Source organism: Lontra canadensis, unplaced genomic scaffold, assembly GCF_010015895.1.
Source record: "Lontra canadensis isolate GAN:19392208 unplaced genomic scaffold, GSC_riverotter_1.0 scaffold4, whole genome shotgun sequence".
NCBI lineage: Eukaryota > Metazoa > Chordata > Mammalia > Carnivora > Mustelidae > Lontra > Lontra canadensis.
Genome location: NW_022630998.1, coordinates 15,270,274 through 15,288,817, shown reverse-complemented (window position 1 = coordinate 15,288,817; position 18,544 = coordinate 15,270,274).

The following is an 18,544-nucleotide window of genomic DNA, read 5'->3' as shown; positions in this document are numbered from 1 at the left end:
AAATGGCTATAATAATGGAGAAGCATGTTTCAGGGGTAATGATAATTATCAGTGATATCAATGATAATTGATAATGACATCATCTTCAGATTTTTAGTAGTGTGACCCCATATACTTAAAAAAAGACTTAGAAAAAAAACTTTAATATAGATATGTTTAAAGTAAGAACAGCAAATAAATGCTGCTTACTTATTCATTTATGCGTGCATGCATTCATTCATTCATTCATCTAAGGAATGAATGATGGAGCAGCTATTTATATAGCAGCTGTTGAATGTCTGGCACTAATCTGGCCACTTGGGATATACTGCAGTCACAAAATAGAAAAGAAAAAGAAAAAAAATCCTGACTTTGTGACGCTTAACTTCTAGTATTGAAAAGGTGAGATTGGGAGATTGACAGTTCATTTTTATTTTCATTTGTCCTTGTATATCCTTCTATGTTGATTTTTTCACATAAATATGTGATCTTTTCTCAAAGATCACATATTTATGCATTACTTTGGAAAAATTTTGCCTATTTAGGAATAATTTCGGAATTTCAGAAAGCTATAAGAATAAAAACAGTACAAAGAATATCCTATTGTTCTTAAATCTAGATTTACCGACATTTTATTTCATTTGTTCTCTTGTGTGCTCTTTTTCTATCTTATAATATAGATACAGAAGAATGCGTATTCCTCATTTTATATTTACCTAATATTCTGATGTTTCCTTATAATTAGATTCAGATTATGCATTCTTACCTGAAACACTGTATAGATCATGATATGTCTTTTTCAGGGTATCCTGTCTGGAGACCCACAGTGCCCTTCTTTCTTTCATTAGCAGTAGTAACTTTGATGCACCTGCTTAAGGTTTTCCCAGTTTCTCTAGTATGTTACTATTTTTTCTCCATTGCAACTAATAAGAGGTTTTAAAATCATGAAAATATTCTGTTTTTATCAAAATTTTGCCTAAGTTTAGCAGTCATTAGTCTTGATTCTTGCCTGATCTAATCTTCACTGTGATAATTGCAAAATAATAATTTTCCAACTTCAACATTTCCTTCATATTTACCAGTCAGCGTTGATATTGTAGTGTAAGCTAGAGCTCTCCTTCATTCCTTCTGTTTCATTTATCTAACTATTGACAGTACGGAGTCATGATTTTTCTCCCTTTTCAGTGGTTTAGAATCCATTGCTCTCCTTGCCAGTGAGAGCCTCTTCAAGCTGGCTTCTGTGCCCTTGTGACTTGCTTTCATTTTTTTAAAGCAGTTCCCCACATTCTGGCCTAATAAGATGTTCCAGGCTCATTTTATACCTACCCTGCCCTAGTGGTAGAATTAGCCATTTCTCCAAAGAGCTTTGGTTTCTTTGAGTGGCCAAGTGAGCTCTTCGTTACTAGGGTGTGTCCTTGCTTCTTGGCCCCTTCAGCAGACAGGTGTGTGAGATGTATGTGTACATACACATGTGTGTCCATGCGCATGCATATTCACATATATATGCATACTTTGCATAGTATTACTTCATACCTCCCATTCTACCTTGGTGGTCCGTTGCCACTGTGTTCTTGCCTTCTTCCTTTTCCATAGTGGCATTCTCTTTGTTCCGTCATTAAAGTGACTTCCAACAATCTTTTGGATCCCAACATCAGCATTTATTCATTTACTCAATTCTGTAATAAAACTAATACAGTTTCAGAATTGCTTTTCCTATGGCACTAAAATAAACAAGCCTCCTAAGAAGGTTTAGTATTTGTTTCTTCTCTCTTCACAATCCCATCTTGCCCAAAACTTAGAGTTTATTATTAGATATGTAAGTGATTTGGCCTGGTTTCTTCCTCCCTCTTCAGTGTGTTTATCATAGTCACTTGAAATATAATTGAAGTAATTTGAACTTGTAGATTTTTTCCTCCCCTTCCCATTTTTATTGTCATTTTTTTAAAGATTTTTTATTTGTCATTGTCATTTTAATATGAAAAATACCAACATGCCTCCCAAACTAAAAACTGTACACATTGTTTTGAAGATTATACATGCACATACACTCAGAGAACTATCTTTCCCTCTTGTATTCTTTCCTCTCCATTCTCATCATCTTACCTCTTGTAGGTAATCACTTTCATTATTTATCTTGTCTATCTTCCCTGTGGTTCTTTTGATAAAAGTTGATAGAAATATGTATTTCTTAACACTTGTCTTTCTTACACAAGAGGTAGCCTACAATATATGTTCTTTTATACTTTTTTGTTGCACTTTTTGATATCTCCTATAACTCATGCTGTATAATTCATAGAGATATTTTTCAATTTTAACATCTGCATAATGTCCCATGCTGTGTAGGTACCATGATTTATTCACTCCATTGCCTATGCTTTGACATGTAGGTAATTTTCAATTACTTTGCAATTACAAGTTATACTTCAGTGAATAACCTTGTGCATATGTGTTTTTGTATCGTTACAGGTCATTTTCAGGGTACATTTCCAGAACTGGGATTATAGGTCAAAAAGGTTGAAAGCAGTTTTAACCATGAAAATGAGAGGTGACTATGAGGCATCCCAGTGGACTTAGCAAATTGCATGGATTCATTTTTTTTTTTTCATTAAAAACAATGAAAAACTGCCTGTTTGTCCCCAAATACTTTACTAAGCTATGGGGATATGGTGGTGAACAAAAGTAGACAAAACGCCCAACCTCATTTTAGTTAACAATGTAGTAGATATGCATGGGCTAGAATAGAGAACAAAGACATCCTGGCTAGACTTGGGGTTCCCTTTATTATTTTTGACCTTGCCAAAATCAGGGGTAATGTTCTTTTCCAGGGCACACCTACTTTTGCCTCTTCTAAAATGAGCAATAAGATGGATATTTCAAACATTCAGAAGCAGTTTTTCTCTTGTTCTCCTTTTTTTAATTCTTCACACAATATTAAACATCATTTAAATAACACCTACACTGATTCTAGACCTCTGCTTCGATTTTTTTTTTTTTTTTTTCATAGTCTGTGCAATTACAGACCCCTTTTTCTGACTCTCACTTACAGGAAGGTAGACACATTTCTGCTACAGTCTCATAGCAGAAAACAGTCATTTTCTGCTGCTGACAACAATTTCGTAGAGGTGTGTTAATATTCCTATTACCGTCTGTAACTTAGAGATTATTGTCTGTGATAAGATACATTGTCCAAACTCTTCTACTTTATTTGAAGCTGATTCATTGAGCAAGGCTCTCTCTGATCTTCTAATGTTAGTGTTAGAGATTAAACATGCATTATGCCATCAATTTAGTCAACATTTCAAATTTATCCTGTGGGAAAGATACATATAGATCTTATTGTGACTGACTTAAGTAACATTATCAGGGTTAATGCCATTTGTTTCTCCCATTAATAAAGGGGGAAAATCAATACTTATATGGAGAGTGTATTGTAAGGTATTTTTAGACCCTGAAAGAGGACTTCCACCAAAGACTTCCCAGCAGTCTTATATAAATGGTAGAAGAAACCAGGAGAATGGATGATGATATTGGTAGAGATATCTTTAGAAGGATAAAATCAGAGGACTTATCACTGAGCCCAGGGGAGAGCCTGGACACAGTGGAGTAACAGAATACACTAGGAGCAATTAAATAGTCACTTGTTAGTATCTACTTGAGTACAGGATATACCGGCACTGTACTAGGCTCCTTACATACATTATGGAATCATCAAGACAGTCTTATAAAGTTGTTTCTTTTGGTCTTATTTTAAAGATAAGAAATCTGAGGCTCAGAGAGTTGAAGTAATTGAGGCTTTTCTTCCTGCTCTAATTTAATTCTACTTCTTAAATATTTATTTGATTTATACCTTTATAAAGAGAATAATTATAAATTCTCTTCATTCTATCTTCTATATCAGCTCTTGCTATTACTCTTTATTTTGCAAATGAGGGCCCTAAAAATGAGGAATGTAAATATTATGATTTGCCTACCTTGCCAACTGCAATGCAGAATCATATTAGTTTACAGGATAACTGCTGGTAATTCTTGTGGAATTAGCTCTTACTGATGCTGCCTTCATTGTTTAAGTGCTTTCTAAAATTAGTTCCTCTTTATTTTCCAGATTCTATCCACAGAATAACAGGAAGCAACTTATTTCCAGAGAGGCAAATGAATTTCCTTGCCTATAATTTTGTCACAGCATAAAACTATCCTTTTGTAGTCAGCTCTTTCTGAGAGGAGTGTTTTTATTGTGTTTTTTAATACATTAGAATTTTAACGATTGTTGTTGGTAGTTAGAATTTGGGGTAATTATTTTCACTGTTTCTGTGGATTAGATGGAACCATATGAATCTGCCAATATATGGTTTAATCTAAATTTCAAGGAAGTTTATTATTTCATATAATAGTATGTCACAGATAGGGCTGACTCTAAACACAGTATATCAAGGCTCTGGCTCTTTTTCTTTGCAATCCCCTTGGTTCTGCACACCATGTGTTGGCTTCATTTTTAGGCTGATTAATAGGATGGTGCGAGCTGTTCCTATAATTATACCTAGAATGGTAACTTTCAGTGGAAGTTAGGGACTTGCTCTCTTGTGTACCTTCCTTAGGAATGAGAAAGATTTCCCCAGAAGCTTTTAATAGAGGTGTTTTTTTGTTTGGTCGGTTGGTTTGTTTGTTTTTGCTTTCCATGTCATTGGCCATGTGGCCATTTCTAAATTAAAACCTGGGAAGAAAAATGGTACCATGTATCATGATTAGCTCAGAATTATCATCTGTGTTTGAATAGATACTGAGGAGTTAACCACCATTGCCACTATATCTAGCACTTTAAGCATTGAGGTTAATTTAATCAAATTGGGAAAATGTAGGAATGTGAAAAAAATATCTTGAACAACTTGGTTAATATAATTTTTCTCAAATTTGCTATTGACATCCTGATTTTGTATATTAGGGTAATTTCTTATGTTTGATTACTGAAACATTTTGCACAAAGATTTTATAAAACTAAAAAATGGATGTCGATTCTTTAACTGTTTTGTTGGGTGTTTCAGCCCTCTTGGATAGAAAAACTAATGAGGAATTAGCATATGCTGACTAAAAATTACCTTCATTTTCTCAAAGAAAAAATATTGGAAACAAATACTCATAACCAGTCCCTATAACAGTTTAAATCAGTGCTTTACAACACAAAACAACAAATGGGAACAATACTCTTTTGTAATTTTGTTTGATTTCTCCTGAAAAGTAAAATTATTAGTATTTTATGATGATGTACGCTATAAGACATTTTAACAGTGTTGGTAGCAGCTTCTTTTTTTTTTTTTTAAAGATTTTTATTTATTTATTTGACAGAGAGAGATCACAAGTAGGCAGAGAGGCAGGCAGAGAGAGAGGAAGGGAAGCAGGCTCCCTGCTGAGCAGAGAGCCCGATGCGGGGCATGATCCCAGGACCCCGGGATCATGACCTGAGCCGAAGGCAGAGGCTTAACCCACTGAGCCACCCAGGCGCCCCTTAGTAGCAGCTTCTAAAAGCTGACACTTACGGGGTGCCTGGGTGGCTCAGTCAGTTGAGCATCTGCCTTTAGCTCAGGTCATGATCCCAGGGTCCTGGGATTGAGTCCCACATCGGGCTCCCTGCTTGGTGGGAAGCCTGCTTCTCCCTCTCTCTGTCCAGCTCCCCCTGCTTATGCACATCCGCTCTCTCTGTCAAATAAATAAATAAAATCTTAAAAAGAAAAAATAGAAGCTGACACATACCATCACTTCAAGGCTATTTAAGTAATTTTTGTCAAGTATATAATTTTTAAAACCCTAAATTTGCTTTTTAGCTACTTTCGTTCTGCTTCATTAAGTTTAATACTGTATGTCTTCGTTACATTTGTGCTCAGTGTTACTTGACCACAAAATATTTTCTGACAATTAACCTCAGCATATCAGAATTAGAAAGCAAATTTGATGAAAGCATTTAACAAGAAACACTCATTAAGATCTTATTCAAAGAATTTCCAATTGGAAAACAGTTCTAATTTCTAAAATAATTTCAATGTGAAACTTAACATTTATCAGAATAAACACTAAGGTTATTCAAAGTAAAAGGATTATAGGAATGAGTCAATTACTAATGTTTATGTTAGATAAAAATTAGTATCTTAGGATGTCTAGTGGTGTTACTAGTCCGATCATCTGTACTTTTTCTGCTTTAAAGGGTGTTATCCTATATTTGTCATTACTTGAATGATAAAAATAGTAAGTGATAAAAAGTAATAAAAGAGAACTGTAATGCTGTTCTTTTTTGGTATGTTTTACGTTTCTGTGGACATCAAGCCTTAGAAGAAAATTTGCCTTGCTCCATTAATAATTAGACATTGCAATGTGCTTATTAGTTAAGAACATGAATCATTTGTATATTATTTTAACAAATGCTCTGTAACATCAAATTTTATTTGATAGTGCTATTTTCTCCCTCATTGCACGATCTAGAGTTGTCCTGTCTAATTTGATAGCTACTGGCCACATGTGGCTCTTGAGCATTTGAAGTGTGACTAGTGTGACTGAGAAACTGAAGTTTTAATTTTATTGAATTTCACTATTAATTGCCAGATGTGCCTAGTCGCTGTTGTGTTGGACAAAACAGACCTGGAGCAAAGTATGTTTGACTGATCTGGTTCAAATTAATTCTATTAAATGAAAGCTTATCCAACAGTTAAATCACAAGTTTCTTTTTTTTCTTTTTATTATTATAATTTTTTAAAGATTTTATTTATTGGAGAGAGAGAGAAAGCACAAGCTGGGAGAGAGGGAGAAGGAGAAGCTGGCTCCCCTTTGAGCAGGTAGACTGTTGCAGGGCTCCATCCCAGGACCCCGGGATCATGTCCTGAGCCAAAGACAGACACTTAATTGACTGAGCCACCTAGGTGCCCCGCAAGTTTCTGTTTGTATAGCACTCGATCCATTTAGTGAAATGTTTACTGCTTTTGTTCAGGATTTATATTCTGTGATTGTTTGGATTGCAGTCTCTCTATGGTGATATAGATGGATATGGGAGGCAGACCATAACTACTCATGAGGCTGATATGTGTGAATAGGGCTAAAGACAGTACAGGACAAAGATCTCAAGTTTATGGACAGAAAAGTTATAAACACAGTTAAGTCATTAACCTTTCCCTGTATTCTCAGATAGTGTTCTTTAAAATCCACATTCTATCCGTTCTTTAAAATCCTTAGATACCATATCTTTAAAAGAACTTGAGAGAGAAAACAAAACAAAACAAAAACCCCCGATAGCTCCAAGAATCTAATATTTGCAAATTTTTTTAAGTTAGTAAAGAGGAACAATACTCTTGCCTCTACTAGGACAGTTTTGTTTTGTTTTGTTCCCGAGCCTGATGTGCATTTATTTGTAGCTGTTTTTATAGTTTAAGATTTTCTGAGTTAGTTTTTAAGTTATCCTTGAAAATAGTGTCTTTTCTTTTAATCGTTGTATCATTATATAGTATGAAGGGCAGAACATTCTTGAGGTTTGAAAAATACTTAAGCTGAGGTTCCCATAAAATTTATTAATAACTGCAGTTCACTTTACCTCACAGAAGAGCATGGTGATTTTTTTATTGTGTTAAGAATACTTAACATGAGATCTACCTTCTTAAATTTTTAGGTGTACACTACAGTTTATTAACCATAGGTGCAATGCTGTTGGACAAATCTTTAGAACGCACCCATCTTGCATAACTCAAACTTTATACCTAACATTGAATAGCAACTCTCCATTTCACTCTCCTCTTAAATGTAAGCAACCACTAATGTACTCTCTGCTTCTCTATGATGGACTATTTTTTTTTTTTAACTACGTTTTTAGTTTTGTCTATTTAAATAAAGAGCATAGAATTACAGAATTTTTTTCTGAATTCAGGAGTTTTTTTCAAGTCATAAGAAGTCTGTAGTAGTTAGCTCCTGGTATCGATTCAGTGGCTATTTGATCATAAGATCTACAGTTAGGCAGTTTCCTTCAACCTTTCCTCATGCTTGTCTTACCTTGCTTAGATGACTGCTGTAATTTCAGCCATTGCATCTGTGTTTTAGGCAACAAGGGTCTGGGAGGCAAGAACCCATCTCACATCAGGCTCTTGATCAGGAAATCAAAATTTCTCAGAACTATCCTCTTCTTCCCAACAGTCTTTTACCCGCCTTGCTAGCAAAAACAAAAACAAACAAAAAGTCAATATTTTTATTAGCAATCAAAACGGAGATAGTAAGTGTTGAATAGACAGCTTATAATATGTCACCCTAATTATTCAGAATGTTTTCTGAAGATTAAATTTGGCACCTGGTAAGAGAAATATTTGGTTTTGAAGGCCCCTGCATAAAGGTATGAGTTCTAATGAATTGTTCATGAGTAGCAGTTGTACAGAACGGTAAGAATAGGAATTTAACATCGTAAAGAGATGAGGTTGTTTTTGTTTTTGTTTTTGTTTTTTAGTACAGTGGGAATTCTGTAAATGGCTGAACAATAGAACATTTGACATCTGATCTAATCCTTAGACTTCAGTGATTAAATCCTCAAGACTGAGAAGTGTGGGGCACCTGGGTGGCTCAGTGGGTTAAAGCCTCTGCCTTCGGCTCAGGTCATGGTCTCAGGGTCCTGGGATGGAGCCCCGCGTCGGGCTCTCTGCTCAGCAGGGAGCCTGCTTCCCCCTCTCTCTCTCTCTCTCTGTCTGCCTCTCTGCCTACTTGTGATCTCTGTCTGTCAAATGGATGAATAAAAAATCTTTAAAAAAAAAAAGACTGAGAAGTGTTATGGTAAAATAAGGAGCAGCATAATATGATTATGTAGACTCAAGTGTATTTTCATGAGCTTCTGGCATTGACAACTGAATCTCCTTACTTCAGTCTCCTGAATCTTGGCTCTTTCTTACCAAATCACCTGACAATAGTGTGATTGTACTGCATCCCTAAATGCTTTTTCAGCTCTTGGGCTCTGTAAAGGTTTCTTTTTTCATCCTGAAAACTTCCATAAAAAGATATGCTTAATCTTTTAGAAACTGTTTTATCCCATTATTATGAAGAAAGACTTACCCAGTAAATAATTGATCAGTGGTACTAGAATTCAGACTTCTTTTCTAGGCCATGGTTTTTTGTCCTCTAAGTGATTTCTATGCTGTATTTGTGGCTCTATAATAAGAATAGGGAATTATGGTTATTGTTTTTCTCCTTTATTCTTTTTTGTCATCACCATATTACCCATTATCAAGCAGTTTTCCTGACAGATAATAACTCAGTATATGTTCAGTGATTGATTGAATGTCCTTTTTTTAAAAATGTGCTTAAGTATTAAACTTAGTAGCACACACAGCCCAATATGTTGCACACCCTATTGCTTCTAAAGAATTTGGCAGTTGCTTCTGCCTTCACATGCATTTCTTGGTTTGTAATAGCTCCTCAGAACAGAAATTAGAGTTTCATCTACCTGGAACATTGGGACCTCTTCTCATTTTTAAAGACATGGTTGTTTCTTGGAAAAATATGGAATTCATACCATTGTTCCAGTAATAAACTTAGGCTTCACCGACAATAAACTATAGCCTACTACCTTCATTTTATGTACATATACAGTAACTTTTGCTTCAGTGATGATTCAGGATATTATCTTTTTAAAGGCATTCCAAATATTAAACTCATCCCTTGTAAAAATGCTTGTAATTCTGTTGAAGTGACAACAGCTTGATCAACTTTGTGCACATATAGGCAGTGATAACTGTGTAGTAGCAATTCTAAGGAGCCTGTCATCAGTTGGAAGATGCATCTCAAAATCAGAGATGTTAAAATATGAAAACTGTGTTTTAGAAACTGAAATATAGTGTCTCCATACGAGGAGGTAGGCTTACAGTATTGCTAGGTTTTGGGGCGTGAGCCTCTGGTCCTGCCACTTCTGCCAAAAGAGCATCTTGTTAACAGGTCCACATGGATTAAACTATGTAATCCTGGGTCTGTCCCCAAGTTTCTTTGAGTCTCCAGTCTGTCTTGTACAGTTTTACGTCTCTGGACAGTGGGAACCCTTGGTATTTTCCTCATGCCATGCTTAGCTCCACATTTTTCAAATTGCTGTGAGAACTCTTGAGAAACTGAGTTTAGAGTAGAAAATAAGAGAGTTCACTGAAGAGGTGATATTTGAGTTGTAGTTATTTTTAAAACTAGTGAGTTATTCAAATAAGAGCCTTATGAAAAAGGAAAGTTGCATTTCAAGTGAAAGCATTGCTAAGGGATTCCCTGTATGAGGGTGTATGCATGTGGTATGTTGTGAGCCTCTTAAAACACAGGCTATGTCCTAGGGTCATGGAAAATCAGTCAGATTTGGGGCCAGATCTAGAAGGCCATGTTAAAAAAAAAAAAAAAAGAATATATATATATATATATATAGGATTTGAATTTTACTATTTGTGAAATGGTCATAAATCATCAACTGCTTTGGAGATGAGTGATACCACGAGATATATGTTCTAGGAAATGGATCCTGATAACCTTATGAAAAAATTAGAGGTGGAAAGAAACTAAGGTCTAATATCTTGAAGCTGTTTCACCTGTTCACTTGAGAGGTATCAAAGCAGAAGCAAAAGCTAGTTTAGGAGGGGAGGGAAATGAAAAAATGACAAAAACAGTAGTACTCAGTAGAATGCAGGGAGGACCTCAGTGTCCTCTACCTCCCCCAGGTGGAATGGTGACTAGGTAGGTTGTGTTACAAATGTTTGACTTAAAAGGGTTCAGAGGAGGGGCGCCTGGGTGGCTCAGTGGGTTAGGCCTCTGCCTTCGGCTCAGGTTGTGATCTCCGGGACCTAGGATCGAGTCCCGCTTCGGGCTCTCTGCTCAGTGGGGAGCCTGCTTTCCCCTCTCTCTCTGTCTGCCTCTCTGCCTACTTGCGATCTTTCTCTCTATGTCAAATAAATAAATAAAATCTTAAAAAAAAAGAAAAAAAGTTTCAGAGGAAGACCAGGTTTAAGACTAGAAGATAATGGGTTTGATTCTTGATGGGTTAAAAATATTTCCTACTGGGCATGTAGAGAAAGAACATTTTCTTAGGTATTGGTGATCTGTAGTTTAGTCATGCCAGAAAAATTAGGGAATGGTAGTTCTGCATAGCACATTTTAAGTGTTAGTCAGGATGAAACATCTGGGATGGAGTTCTGAGGAAATCCCAAGTAATGCAATATTCTAAGTAGGAAAGCAGGTTGTAGAGTCTGGAAAGTAAAAACAGGTTCAGTAAAATGTTGGGTATATGTAAAATAATAGACAGGTATGCATGTTTACCTGTTTTGGGGTTGATTATGAATCTTAAATTGCATTCCTGAAACTGTACATTAAGAGATTCATCATATACTAGGTATTTCTTGATTCCAAAACATTTTATAAACATTGTTAAATGTTGCTTACGTTCTCAAAAGTGGTCTGAATTCAAAAGTCTATTTAATTCTACAGTGGGGAATTAGGTACCTGTCATTTTATGTTCTCACTCTGCTAAATGGAACTGCAAGTTTTATTTATCTGATTTTTTTCATAGTCCCCAAGTTCATTATTGAAACGATCAAGAGTTTCAGTCATGCAAAAGACAAGAGTTGTGTAAAAATGAGGACTAGATTACATTTTTTTTAATAACCTTCAGAATTTTTGTTAAAAAACTTATCCTCAAATTAAGATATATAAGAATTTCATTGGCTTTAGATTGTTTACTAAAGATTCAGACAAAATAATAAATTAGAAGAGAGTATTAGTCATTGATATCTCCAACGAATTCTAAATTTTAATGGTGATTATGAAGAAAGATTTATTAAGTTAGTAAGATCCACACACCTTTGCTGTTCTTTTACTCTAAATACTTTTTGTTGTAATAGTTTTTACTAGCAGAAGTTTTTTTGAAGCTGTGATTTAGATTAACAGTACAGCCTGATGTGTAATTAGAATTAAGGTCTATAAAGATGTGATAAAAATAATAACCTCGTATTACCATAAACTAGTGAGTAGAGTAAGAAAATAGGCAAACCTGTGGAAAACCTCTATATGGATACATTTTGACTGTATTATAAATATTAAAAACATTTTAGGGGGCACCTGGGGGCCTTGGCAATTAATTGTCAGATTCTTGGTTTTGCCTGAAGTCATGATCTCTGCATTGTGAGATAGAGCCCCTGGTTGGGCTCTGCTCTCAGTACAGTCTGCTTGGGATTCTCTCTCCCTCTTCCTCTGCCTCTCCCCCTGGTGTGTATGTGCACATGTGCATGTGCTTGCTCTCTCTTTCTCAAATAAACAAATTAAAAAAACACATTTTATTTGTTTGTTTGTTTGTTTCAGAATATACTTCCAGGCCTGCAGCTTTGGTTAAATCCCTATTTCTGAGAGTTAAGAAAAAGGATTAGTTAAGAATTTTATTTACAGAAACTATAGAAACAAATAACTATATTGTTTACTTAAGTCAATTGAGAATTTATGTGAGGTTATCACTTTAGTATAACTAAAATCATTTTTGATTACCTACACTAATTATATATAAAATCCCTGGAAATATTAGAATCATATTTTGAAAGATAGATATAATTAATTTAATTAATTATGTTATTAATTAATTAATAAGATTGATATAATTAATATAGGCAAAATAATCATGTATTTTATGAGTGCCATTCATTATAATTCCCCTAAATATTTTCATTACCTTCCTGCTACTCCAAACCTTTGGGAATATTTTAAAATGTATATTAATTTGTTCCAGAATGAATATTAAAATTTTGTTTTTATTTTTGTTTTCTTGCAGATAAGAATGTGCCTTTTGATGAGAGGACTTCATCTTTCTACAATGAAGAGCAGAATTTCTATGTTTAAGGAATAAGAAGCCACTTTATCACTGGGGGCGGGAGGGTATTTAAGTTACATATATTATGAAAAACTTTAATTTGTTGTTGCAATAAATACTGTATCATTTTGTTATGTCTGTATGTATAGAAGTGCTCTTAATGGGCTCAGAGTTGTTGGGAGTGAACTGCACTATAATAGAAATCTGTGTGACAATTACTTTAGAGCAGGGTGTTTTCTGATCAGTTACTGTTTCTTACTTACCATATTATAAACAGTTTTAAATATTAGTTAATGTTTTGTTTTGGGTTTTTTGTTTTGTTTTGTTTTGTTTTTGGAGGGGTTGCCCATTAGTTGTTTTTTTTCCCCATTAATTGTTTTTTGCTGAAACTAATCCCAGCAACAAACTGATGTGTAAAAATAATTTAAAATTTCTTTACAGAGATGTATTCCCCATTTTTGTGGGAAAAAGAAGCCAAGTTTATTACTTTGCATTTGGTTTTTTTAAATATTAATAAATGAATTGTATGCAAAAAATAAATATGATTTAAAATTACTTTTAAAGTGGTACAGACAGAATGTGTTTACAAAATAAATCCAAAGAGTGTAGTGTTATATATTAACAAAAGTATTTTATATGGTTTCTAGAAAAATCTTTCAAAAAAGGGTTATTGCATGTAGCAACTTAAGATACCTGCTTTGATTAGATATTTTAGAAAACAGTGAATTTCAAAGCCACTTTATTTACTTATAGTATTATGAAAGATAGAAGTAATAGAATAGCCTTCTAGTAATATATTAAGGTGCGGTAGAGTAAGGAATTAAAGTGTGTAGACTCTGGAGTCAGACAGACCTGAATACAGAGATTGACTTAATAGCTCTGAACAAATTGTTTAACCCTGTTGAGCTTCAGTTTTTCACATTCTAAAATTAGAGGGGAACTTAAAGGAAAAGCGTGGGTCACAAATTTAGTTGCTTATAGAGGCCAGGGAGGTAATGTAAATATGTGGTGTCTATCAAGATAGGTTTGGTCATATAGTAGTAACAGATGGTCCCCAAATCACAGTGGGTTACAACAAAGATTTATTTCTCACTCATGCTGCCCATTTGTTATGGACTATGATTTTACTCTTCGTTGTCTTTTCTTCAGGGTCAAGGCTAATGGAGAAACCTCTGCTTGGAATATTGCCTCGTAGCTAAATGTCCAGACGTGTGAACTGCATGCTAGTTCATAAGCTTCTGCCCTAAAGTGATATATTTCCTTTCCATCTACATTTTATTGGTCCAAACAAACCCTAAGCCTACTCCAGAGTTCAACAAGGCAAGGATAGGTAATCTTCTAGCAATGAGGTAAGTTGAAGTATTTGACCACCCAAAATGCCAACTTAGTTTTACCAAGTATGCTAACTGGCTTTAACACAGTGAGTCAAGTCCCCCTGATGTCATTGTATTTTTATGTGTTGTGTAAGGAGGAATTAAAGTGCAAATGTATTTCCCCTTCTAAAGGGATCAACCTCTGTTTGACTCCCATAACAGTTACTTTGAGGAAACACTTGCTTCATGCTAGTAAGTCATAGTTTTATTTCCCAAGAGAAGCCAGGACTCCAGATTTCTTGTACATTTCCTCATTTTGAAGTGTTAGTGAAATAGAACACATTTTTGGATTTAAGTTTAGCTCCATACTTACCATTTTGCAATATTTGAAAATCCCATATAATAGTACATGTGATATATATGTATTATATGTAATAATTAATCTACTGATCACTGTTATTTATAAACTGACATTTGCATTAAAACTAAATGGAGTTAAGAATCAAATCTACCCTAGAATAAGAATTCTGTTTAAGATAAAGTAATGATAATTTTAGTAAATGATCTCCAAGTTAGGTTTAAAGATGTTACTAAAATGTTTTAAGCAGCAGCAGCAACTTTATTAGAAATACACAATTTCAGTAGGTGACTGACTACTTTAAAGAGAATATCCTTCAACTGAATATGGAAATTATGGCATGTTTGTTAAATATGCTCTTATTTCATAACATTCATATAGTCATTCCTGAACTGCAAATCTACTCTTAAATCATCATCATAATAAGCCACGCTCTTATTAAAATGCCAGGTAGTAAGCCAGATTTTAGATTCATTAGGTATGTAACAAGCATGCCAATAAAATGGTTAGAATTTTCATCTACAGAGCTGTATGTACATTATAAAATAGCTGGGGATCATAAATCTTGTGAAAACCTGTTACTTTTCTCCTTTCCCAGTTTGTATTTCTTTGTGGCTATTTTGTTAAGAGCCTAAACTAAGAATTAGAGATCAATAGAGAGTAATATAATTGTGTTCATAGTTTAGGATTAAATTAGAGAAAGGGTAGGTTTGGAATAATTTATAGATGTTATACACTCAACTGACCAATGGGGTTGGAAAATTAAGTAGCTTATTTCTGCCTAATTTCTTATAATTAGTGGGTAGATAACCAACTATAATACAGTGAAAACAAGCCCTTGGGCTTGGTACTCAAACTGCACCCAGTCAGCATCTAGGAAATTACTGGCTTTAGTTCCCTCCCTGAAGGTATAATCTATTACATTGTATCACCTATTCTTTTCTTTTTTTTTTTTCTTTTTTTGCTACTTTAGTTTTAATTTTATTTATTTTTACTCATGTAGTATAGCTTTACGTAATTTACCAATAAAGGAAAGATAGTTTGTCTTTCTCATTTTGGGATGTAAAAAGAAATTATTAAAAAAAAATAAAGAGGGGTGCCTGGGTGGCTCAGTGGGCTAAAGCCTCTGCCTCAGCTTGGGTCATGATCTCAGGGTCCTGGGATAGAGCCCCACATCAGGTTCTCTGCTCAGCAGGGAGCCTGCTTCCTCCTCTCTTTCTCTCTGCCTGCCTCTCCGCCTACTTGTGATCTCTGTCTGTCAAATAAACAAATAAATAAAATCTTAAAAAAAAAAAAAGATTAAAGGGATGAATGTAGCAAAATAATCTATTCTGTAGACACTTAGAGTACTCCCCCGAATATTCCTCTGGTTACCCTGCCAAGGCTACCCTAGTCAAAGAAAACTTTCAGTAACTTTTAAGAATCAAGCAAAAAATAGAGGTGAGTGGAACTCCTATTGCTGAACTTTGGGTGTAAGCCTGCTTGGAACAGGACTCCTACAACGCCAAATAATAATCTGGAAGGCTGTGATCCAAGGCCATTTTTGCTGGCTATAAGCGTGGTCAACAGAACCAGAGGGAGCACACAGCTCTTCTTAAATTGAAGGTGTATATGCTCGAGATGGAACAGAACTCTGTTTAGGCAAGAGATGTGCTTATGTGTACAAAGGAAAGAACAACACAGTGACTCTTGGCGGCAAACCAGAGTAATCTGGGGAAAAGTAACTCATGCTCATGGAAACAGTGTCATGGTTTGTGCCAAATTTGAAGCAGCCTTCCTGCTAAAGTCATTGGCCATAGAACCCATGTGATACTGTATCCCTCAAGGATTTAAATTTAATGAAAAGTAAATAAGCAAAGGTGTAGATTTGTTCTCTCGTAAAAAAAAAAAAATCAAGCGAAAAAAGTTCTTATTATAGATGTTATGCTTGATTTAGTAAGATGTTTGATATTTTCTCTCATGTTATACTATCAGTCTCTGTATCAGAAATTGAACATTTTAAATCCACAGTCTCCAGTGTTTTTTTGTTTTGTTTTTTTTACCTACCCATGGGATTAACATGTTACAAACCAAGAGGTAAAATAGAAGGGAAGAAATTAGGGGTGGGGGGGATCCTCCCCAAAACTTTCATGACTAGCTGCTTGAGAAATCCTGAATGCTGTGTATTCCATTTCAAGTTTCTGTCATAGAGCCCTAGTATGGGCAGTTGTCTGGCTCTATTTTTTTTTTTTTTGTTTCTGTTTTTTACATATGACTCTAAATTTGTGTGTTTTTATTTGGATTTCTCATTATTCCTTTTTATTTCCATTTTAAAAAATTATTTATTTATTTTTATTACATTCAGTCTTTATTCTTAATATACAGTTTCCTTTAGTGCCTATGCCGTGTCATCCAGCCGATAAGGCAAAATTACTCAGATCGCTTTGGTCAAATAGGCATTTGAAGCAAAGTAAGCCAAACATCTCTGATAGTTATTTCTGTTAATCTGCCTTGGTCCTTTTTGGAGCAACCAGGGGCCCCACCTATTGTTATGACCTAAGAAGGATTAGGAGTTCATTTCAACCTTTGATTCTGCTCATCCCTTTGCCTGAAGAAAGTTCGAGGGCTGTGTTGTTTGTTTGTTTGTCCTTTATCTCCAAAACAAAATAGTAACCTTCAGACTTTAGCTCTTCTCCCCTTAAATTATGTATTTTCCCCACTGATTCTGTTGCAACTCTTCATCTGTTCAGGGTCTACTCTCCTTTTCTAAAATTTTTATTTTACTCAGGCAGCTTTTCTTGGGCTAATAGCTTCTCGTGGGTAAATCAGCTAAATTTTAGGTATTCTAGTACCAGTATAGTCAGGGAGATCCAGGAAGCCTGCATAATAACTTGTTTCCAAGCAACAAATATGTGACCTTTGATTAGCTGGTGCTGGTTTGTCAGATTTGCAATACAACATACCCAAAGCTATGGGTTTAACAAATCCTAGGATCTTAGGTGATATCAATACATACAGTCTTTCAGAAAAGATAAATTCTCTATCTTTTCTGCTGTTGATTATTTCTTTCTTGAACTATGGCAAGCCAGGCTCCAAAAGTAATTATCCCAATTCTTTGCTTACCCTTTTGATGGATTTCAGTATTCTGTGTTCAAAATATGGATAATTAATTTTATTTCACAATATTCCATAGTTTGGGTTTTTTTTTTTTTTCCGTGCAACTTCCTGTGGCTAAATAGACTTTGACAGATAGAGGTAGATTAATCAAATTTATTTCTTATATCCATAGGAATCCACTGCTTATTGCTCCTGAATTAGTTACCTATCAAGGTACTCAACATTATTCCCAACAAAAGCACCTATTCTGGATATCTGCTCACAGTGTTATTTACTTTTAACTTTTTTATGATGTACATGGCTTAAAAAAAGCAATTATATCTGAGGATCTGAAAGCCTAAACTATTAGTAGAACCAGTGGGACTCTTTATAGAAACGTTGAAGAGCAAGATTTTTTTCTGTTAGGCAGAGTGATGGCTCCTAGACCTGGCAGTGGGGGGGCAGGGGGGTGCAGATTAAGTACATATATGCTGGTTCCACACACAAAAATTCTTGTTATATTGGCATAAGGGGTGGCTTAAGTAAGCATCTCTACAGCTAGAAAGCTACATGAGCGATTATTTTGTAAACTCAGATTGAGATCCTTCTCCAGTCTAAAGATTAATCACATTGTGATTGAGAGCAGAGCTTCAGAGTCTAACAGACCTGTACTGAATTATGGCTCCATCATTTTCCTCTTGGTATCTTCAGTATTTCTTTTTTCACAACCTCCTATTCTCCACCTATAACAAATAGTTCAGACTAACTGAACACTAGTGTGCTAAATGCTTTAGATTTGTTCATTCGTTCAATCCTCACACTAACTCTTTGAGAGAGAGATTATTATCCTCACTTAGCAGATAAGGATACAGAGGCTCAGAAAGATTGGAGACTTTGTTTCAAATCCAACAGCTAGAAAGTAGCAGAATGGCCTATTGAATATGAGTTCAGGAAATTTGTTTTTACTAATGTAAATCTTACTTTGTTTCCAAAGAAAGG